This window comes from Chinchilla lanigera, unplaced genomic scaffold, assembly GCF_000276665.1.
Source record: "Chinchilla lanigera isolate Chin_1 unplaced genomic scaffold, ChiLan1.0 scaffold00118, whole genome shotgun sequence".
NCBI classification, from domain to species: Eukaryota; Metazoa; Chordata; class Mammalia; order Rodentia; family Chinchillidae; genus Chinchilla; species Chinchilla lanigera.
The window spans coordinates 467,819-476,022 of NW_004955519.1; the positions used below are offsets into that span (position 1 = coordinate 467,819).

General features: G+C 42.0%; 1 long non-coding RNA gene across 1 annotated transcript in view; it reads right to left on the bottom strand.

Moving 5' to 3' along the window:
• Positions 1-1,828: 1,828 nt before the first annotated feature.
• The window catches only part of LOC106147105, a 23,054-nt gene continuing 16,678 nt past the window's right edge, over positions 1,829-8,204 (bottom strand). Inside the window, exon 3 of the long non-coding RNA XR_001231862.1 lies at positions 1,829-2,939. This is a non-coding gene — a long non-coding RNA (uncharacterized LOC106147105). The remainder of the gene's footprint in view (positions 2,940-8,204) is intronic.

An 8,204-nucleotide genomic window follows, 5' to 3' on the forward strand; every position in this document is an offset into this window, starting at 1 on the left:
ATTCTCCACTATTCCTTCTCTTACTTTTCTTCACTAGAGAGTGTTTTGATTCCTTCTTCGTTTCTCATGGATATGTTTACTAGATGTAGAATTTGAGGTTGACAGTTCTTTTCCTTCAATACTTGAAAAATGTTGTGCTGCTCCCTTCTGGCCTCTATGATTTCTGGTGAGAAATTCACCACCCCAGTGGATGCAGAATGGTGGGTGGCTCCTTACTGTCAGGGGAGTGTGGGAATCCAGGACTCCCACAGGGGAGTATGCTAGCTGCCACCCATCAGGGATGAAAGTCTTGACTTCCTCCTCTGCCATCACGCTGCTGAGGGGGACACTGCTGCAGCTATGCACAGCAGAAGTCTGGACTCCTCACTTGGCCTTTTCTGGTGCTGCTGAGGGCTGAGGCCACAGTTCTTTCTGTGGCGTTTGATTGGAGGGGAGTGGTTATTTTCTAAAGGTTCTGTCATATCAGCCATTTTGCTAGTACTTTGGGTGGAGAAAGCAGGCTTTTGTTTGGCCTTTTTGCTTTGTCTATTGTTGTTTCCATACACCCTGGGACCCTCTTTAGGTCCAAGTCTGGGATAGATGAGGCAAAATGAAATGTAAGGGAATTATTACCATTTTATTCCTCAGGTCCTGAGGTCCCTAGCTTGTCTGCCTCCTTCTCTCCACCTTTCATAGTATTCTTAGGTTTGTTTTATATATCTAGGGGTTTTAGTTGTACTTGATCAATGGATAAGGAAAAGTGCATGTACTCATCTGCCTCAAAGTGAAAAGATTTTCACATAAGTGTGGAAGAACAAAAGATGGAGGAGCCAAAATGGGTGGATGATGATTATAATCTGTGTGAAACTCAGGGAAATAAACATGACTTGCCAAAGGGAGTCTTAGGAACTAGAGCCTCAGCGGCGATCTAAATTTGAATGATAACTAGGTGATGGACTGGTGGAAGTAGACAGGTTGCTTGCTATGGAAGAGAGTACTGGAGTTCCAGGGGACACTGGGAAAAGGACTGAGAAGACAGAAAGAGCAAGAGAGGCGAAAAGCAGAGCAGAGCAATCTTTGACTAAGAGCACAGAAGGGATGAGATGACATAAGAGCCTTATCTCGGAGAGGCGACACAGGTATGCAAGCGGCTGTGGTTGCCTTACCAGTCAGAGACACATGTGGGCATCACATCAGGGCTGGATCACAGTAGACTCTTGGCTTCCTGGTGACTGAGAAATTACTGTGTCAAGCATCTGCAACGTTTAGGCTCCATTTCCTGGGGGTGGGGGCTCCAGCCTTCATACAAATAATTTCAAATAAAGGGTTTCATTTCCCAAATGTTCTGGGAGAGTAGCGAGCTGCTCATTCTCTCAATCTCCACCCCTTCTTTTATCATTATAATAAGGTTTTCAGGAAAACCAGTATGATTCTTTTTCATTTAGGCACTGTGGGGTATACATTTTTGGAATATTTGAATACTGAGGTTGTCATCCTAAAACAAATTGGTGGTGATATAATAATAATAACAATCATAAATTTACTGAGTGCTTGTTAGATGCCATACACTGTTCTAAGTGCTAGACACGCTTTAAATCATTTAATCCTTTACAATGACCCTATAAGGTAGATACCAATTATTGTATTAGCTCCGTTTTGTGCATGAGAAAATGGCATGTGTTAAAGGAATCAGAAATATGTTCATAACTTCCACTGCATTAAAAACTAGCAATAGCTATCTTTTCTGTAACCACATTCATTATAAGAGTATCACAAAAAATGATGTTTTCCAATTCTTTCCCAAATAATTATTACAATCCAGCTCTTATGTTTATTTCAGCTGCCGGGGTAAAAAGTAATGGGTGTTAATCGCATTCCTTTCATCTCTGGCAATTCACCAGGTCCATTATCCCTTTTTGTCCTGCCTTTAAAATTGGGGCAGTCATACCAGGCCACCACCCCTCTAGCCGTAAAGAATAAAGGCAACAAACTACTATTGCAAAACATGCCGAAAAAATTGAACTCATACTAAATTATTATTCAACCCATAGGGAGCTAAGTGGTGGCTAAAGAAGAAGGAGAAAAGCAGGAAATGGGGAAAAACCACGGAGGAAAGAAGCAGTTCCATAATGAAGCATGACTGAAGACAGAAGCTCAGAGGGCTTTGGAGATGGCAGAGGTTTATTTTGAATCTGACCTGCCCCTTGGTTGGATCCAGGCTCCTTAGGGCAGGTTTACTTTGGTGCCTCACAGATCGCTATATCAGTGTCAACTCATAATGTGGGCCATCAAAAGGAATTTCTTTGGATTGTTTCCCAAGTCTTCACCCTTGTCTCTCATGGACATTTCCAAGGGCTCCTGATAGGCAGTTGTCAGGTTCACCCACACTGATTCCACCTTATGCAAGAAATATGCTTGAGCATCTGTCTCAGAGGAGAGCCCCAGCCTGTGATCAAAGGTGTGTGTATTGGGGGGCACCTACAGCATTGCCTGATGAAGAATCAGTGTCAAACAGACTGCATTTGTCTTTTCTTTTTTGAGACAATATTTTACAGATTGCATTTATCTTCATAAAAGGAAAAAAGAACAAAATTCAACGTGATCTTATTGTAAACCATTTTTAAACACTGAAAATTCCCCCTTAATGATGCATTTCCAGGGTGGGGCAGATTTGGATCCTTTTTGAGTCAAAACTATAAACAGAGAATTCCTCACTCCTGGGTTGAAGGCCATCACGGATCAACTTACTGCCTGAAAATCTGCAGATTCTCCCATGAAATTGGTGCAGACTCTGAGCAGGCTTGAGGATTTCCATGCTGTCACTTCTTAGGAAAACTTGAATAACAGCAGTCCAAAGTGCAGACTCCATTTGTTTGCCTCTGTCTTCTTTCCTGAGAGGATTGCTGGGCCCCACTTTTCACCAAAATATAACCCCTCAGGGTGCACTTCTCTCTTCACCTCTGTTTGGAAAGAACAGCATATAAATAGATTTTAAAACAACTTAAATAAATTTATAACCTCCTACATGCCTTTTCTGCATCTATCTCTTCCTCTGCCCTGTGCAGCATGATGGAGTATACTGCAGGCAGATGAAATAGTCCTAAAATAAAGTTTCCATATGTCATGTCACTACTCAAACATGTTCAACGACTCTCATTTGCTGACAGGATAAATTCCAAAATCCTTTGCATTCTTATCTCTCACTCTTGTATTATACAAGCTTTTCACTTCAGAATCCTCCAAAACACATCTTCCTCTTTCTCCTACTTTGTTCCTCTTCACGATTTCTTCATCTCAACCCTTGACAGTCTTCTCCCTCTGACGTAACTAAAATCCTTCCGAGCTGTGGTTCTTAATATGTGCTCCCTGGATCAACAAGTTCAGCTTCCCCTAGGAACTGGTTAGAAATGCAAATGCTTGGGCTACAACCCAGGCTGGCTGACTCAGAAACTCTGGAAGTGGGGGCCCAGTGATCTGTTTGCACAATCCCTCCACTTCTGAGAATCCTCTTGACCTTAGAGTTCACTTCTTCCCACATGCTGCCCCGACCGCCACAACTTATTATCTAAGTTCTCCAAATGCTTCCATGTTTCCCCCTTCATTTGGCGATCGCCGTATGCAGCCTTGATTGCAGTTAGCTGCCGTTTATGGAAGTCAAGGATAATTTCTACTCCTTCTTTGTTTTCTTTCTTCTTCCTTCTTCCCCTCTTTTCTCCTTCTCTTCTCTCTTTACTCCCTTTCCTTTCCTTCCCTCCTTCCTCAGTCCTTCTTTTCCCTTCCCTTCACTCCCCTTCTCTCTTCTCTCCTCTCCTCCCTCCCTCCCTTCCTTCCTCCCTTCCTTCTTCCTTCCTACCTTTATTATTTCCTTCCTTTCTCCACCACAGGCCTTGGCACAGACACTCAGTCCACAATTATTGATTGTCTGTGGTTAAGTGGTGTGCAGAGCTCACATATTTTGGCAGTAATCTAGCTGTGAGAAAGACATAGCCTTCCAAATTTATCCTTTAGTTCCTATGGCAGAAACAGAATACCCAAGCCCAAGTCACTTGGCCCGTACTTTTCTAACACTTCTTGAAGTTCACTGTTCTGGAGACACTATAAATGATTAATCCAGACCACTGTCACATTAATTACCAGTAACGAGAGCAGGTCCCAGAAAAATCTTAATTTAGCAAAACCTGTTGGCCCAGTTAGGCTAAAGAAGACAAAGAGTTCCCACATAGTGAATGAGAAAAGTCAGTCTGTTCAAACAGTAAGTTCTTGTGGCTCTCCACCTACTCCCACACCACCCCCCAGGCAAGTGATCCTTTTCAGCATGGACAGCATCATGGCCAGACTCACGAGAGGGAGCTCACCTTCTCTGAGAGTCCACTGGCCAAGTGAGGCCCACAAATTGGACCCTCGGGCCCCATCATTTCAATACCATCTCCTTTTATTATTTCCTCCCTTCTCTGTCCACCACGAATCCCACATTTTGTTGTTTTCATGTATAAGACAACCTGCTCTTAAATACCATGACAGCCAAAGAGATGTTAAAAAGCAACTAGATAGCTAGAAGTTCTATGAAAGCAGAGGAGATGGTCTTTGTATGACACCTTTGTGGAAAAGAAGTTTATGGCTTTTATTGCATAACTACTCTGATGTGAGAGGTTTCAACGGGATTTGTTAGTGAACTCGGAGATCATTCTGCCATTCTAACCCCCTTAGAAGAGTGCACACTAAAACCTTTTTGATCCAGACACCTACCTCAATGAAAATGTTTTGAATATGACTGCTGATGCAGATACATTTGTTTCTAAATTATATTTGTGTTCTACTGCTCTAATGTATCATGTGCATAATAAAGCACATACACTAAAATATAGTCTGAAAATGGGAAAAATAAATCATATTTGTTAAAGCTTTCCAATTGTGATATTTTCCTATTATCATTTTTTAATAGTTGAAGAAACAATCCCCAGTCACAGGCAGGGTCGTGGCTCTAGCAGGCACCGGCAGAGCCCAACCTATATCCCTTTGACCCATCCCAGCAGTCATCAACAGGGGTTATTGTACAAGCAACTACTTTCATCCTCCCTGGGTGAAATCATTCTTTATTAAACTGTGATCAGTATGCACTGGAGAGGTCTGAAGTGCCCTCCCAGTAACACCCAGGACTAACACCAGTAACCACCCAGAAGGACTCCCAACCAATAAGATATGGGATGGGCGTCAGTGGATAAGTATCTCACTTTCCTTCAACCTTGGGGGTTGATTTGGTTCCACACAGACTTTCAAAGGTCCTCAACAAGATAGAGTCCTGGATACCCAAAGTAGCAACTCACTCATCACCATATCCTTTACTGGCTTTCTTGCCTTTGTATGTAACTTTCCTACTCCCAAACTACTTCTTAGAATCATCTCCCAAATAAGATAGTTGCACATAAATCTTTGTTTCAGGGGAGTCCAAACTAAGCTAAGCTTTCGTGTGTTTGTGCATGTGGTACTGCAGATTGAATCCACAGCCTTCACACTGGGCTACAGCCCCAGCCCTTCTTTATTTTTCATTTTGAGATAGGTTCTTGCTAAGTCATAAATTGTCCATGCTGGGCTTGAATTTGGGATCCTCCCGCCTCAGCCTCTCAGAGTGCTGGGATTACAGGTGTGTGCCACCACATCCAGCTAAAATAATTGTTCATTACATATTTTAAATTGTCTCTGATTATTTTCTATTTTTTAGTAATCTGATTGGAATGTCATTATTTTACTCAACATGGCGGATGCTGAGCTGCTACTAGGGTTGGAGAATCATCAGTGCTGTCAATTCTTCTGGTTTGGTGTACTTGTATTACTGGCATTATCTTGATCTGCTGGTGTTTCCAGCAGATGTTTTTTAAGTTACCCATTTTAGAAGGTTATTAGTTACAACTGGTTAGCAGGACCAGATAATCTCTAATTCTCTATAATACACTGGGTAGAGTAATTACCTGAGAGCTTCACTGTCAACTTTTTCTTCTTCCTAATGACACCTCAAAAACACATGGGACACAGGACCCTCATATATGTGGGGGAGGGCACTGGTGGCAATTTATGTAATAAACAGTAGTAAAATTGACTCACTCAATCTATCTATCTATCTATTTTATTCATTCTAGGATTTGTTCCCTGCACCCTAGTGTATTATCTCATTCACCCTGAGGTTTGAGAAATAACTTTGCTGGGGAATCTAAGGCCCTGTCTAGGCATCCAAAGCCAAGAAGAAGGTTGAGGCCAATAAAGAATGTGTGAGCTAACGGGACTGTTTTTCACCGTGGGTACAGGGGGTGTGGCCAGCTGTCCAGTATTTCTATGAATTGAGGCCCATGAGTTCTTGAGTTCTTTAGCTCGGTGTCTGAAGGAAGAAAGAGGATTTAGATACATGGAATGTGTTTGTTTGTTTGTTTTTTTGGTTTTTCTCCGGTACTGGGAACCGAACTCACGACCTTGCACTTGCCAGGCAGGCGCTTTGCCGCTGAGCTAAATCCCCAGCCCCAGATACATGGAATGTGGAGGCAGAGACAGCTGGAGAAATTAGAAACAAAGATAAAAGAAGAGGGCAAGATTCTTCCTTACTTCTTGCTTGTATGTTCCATGACGTGATTTTGATCCTGGATGGAGAGAGGTACTGAGTCCAATATGGAAAGAGCCATTTTATGAGACAGATACTCTCTTGGGACTGAAGATAGTATTTTTGCTTTGGAGCTCAGATGACAAAGAATATCTCACAGTGCAGAAGAGAGACATTCTCTGGATGGCTGCCCAAAACAGAATGTCTCTCTGTTATTGCATCATGGCCTATTTAGAGAGCATGGGAGAATGAATGTGGTGGGGAAACTGGAAATCTTAGCAGCAGCAGCAGCAGCAGCAGCAGGAGCAGCAGCACTGCACTGCATTGGGGCCTTCACTCTGCTTCTGGGCAGATGACATCAACGAGGGGAAGCCACTGCGTAAGTGAGGGAAATTTTGACCATGGTGGATGTGTGAGGCCTGCAGCTGCCATCCTGGTGAATGAGCTCCCTGTGAAATCCTTCCAGGGACATCCAGGAATACTTGTTTAGGAGAGGAAGGATTTTACCATAAAGCTAGTGATTCTGAAGCAAGTGGAATTATGAGCCAGGAAGTTGGAGTTAACCTGATTTAATTTATATCCTCAAAGAGACATTTGTGTTATAGTAATAATTTGGGTCCTTTTAGTAACCAGTAAGCAAGTGATTATTGAATATTAAATAATTTCTCCACTTTGCTTTGAGGCTACAAAGCTGGTCACACCACAGATAAAATAAAAATGGATTTATAGCGTGTTCACTTGACATTAGGGCAATAGTTGGTGCAGGGGAATATTCTGTAGCATTACTTGACAATATGATATAGACGAACAAATGAAGAGGGAAATGCATTCATAGTGTTTCTTCTAGGCAGATTTGCAAGGACAGACGTGCTTCCCACTCCCTTCAGTTGCAGCATTATAGATGTTAGAGTCTGCCTTATAAAAGAGTGTATTACTCCTCCTGGTAAATCATTTGTACATCACTTGAATGATATTTGGTGGACCTGAGCCTTAGGTTCTTCCAAGTTGAGTAATAATTTATATTAACAGACTAAGCCTTGCACCTGTAATTTATAAATCCAATCATTTTCACCCAAATCCTTGCCATCTCACCTCATATAGTAATGATTTAATAGCTCAGCTGCAAAGTGAGTTCTCAAATTACCAAAGCATCATAACTTTTACCATGAGTACTACAAGACACGTAGAAAGATGCTAAGACCCCTATAACCAGTTACACCTCAGGCAGAAACATCAGCTAATGGCAGGATAGACACTTTTGGAAACTTAGTTCACATTTTAGGATGCTGAGAAGCTGTTCATTGTGCTTAAGGAAGCTTGTGGAGTGTGAGAGATGGTACTGTACGATCTTGAAAGTGTCAGATTTTCTAAAAATACCTTCATGTACTTCCAGTGAGTTGCTTCCCATGATTTAATATGACAAATAATCACAGGCCCATCATCAAAATGCATACTTTTTTTTACTGGATAGATAAGATCTAGCTTTCATTCAAGATACTATTTGCAGTTTTGCTTCCTTTGGAGGTACTTTCCCTGGATGGTTTTCCTTGAGAGAGGAAGGGAAGAGAGGGGCAAGCTCTCGTGTCTTGAGTTTCTTTGAAAAAGAACTTCCCTTTGAAAAATAATCTAAGCCATATAT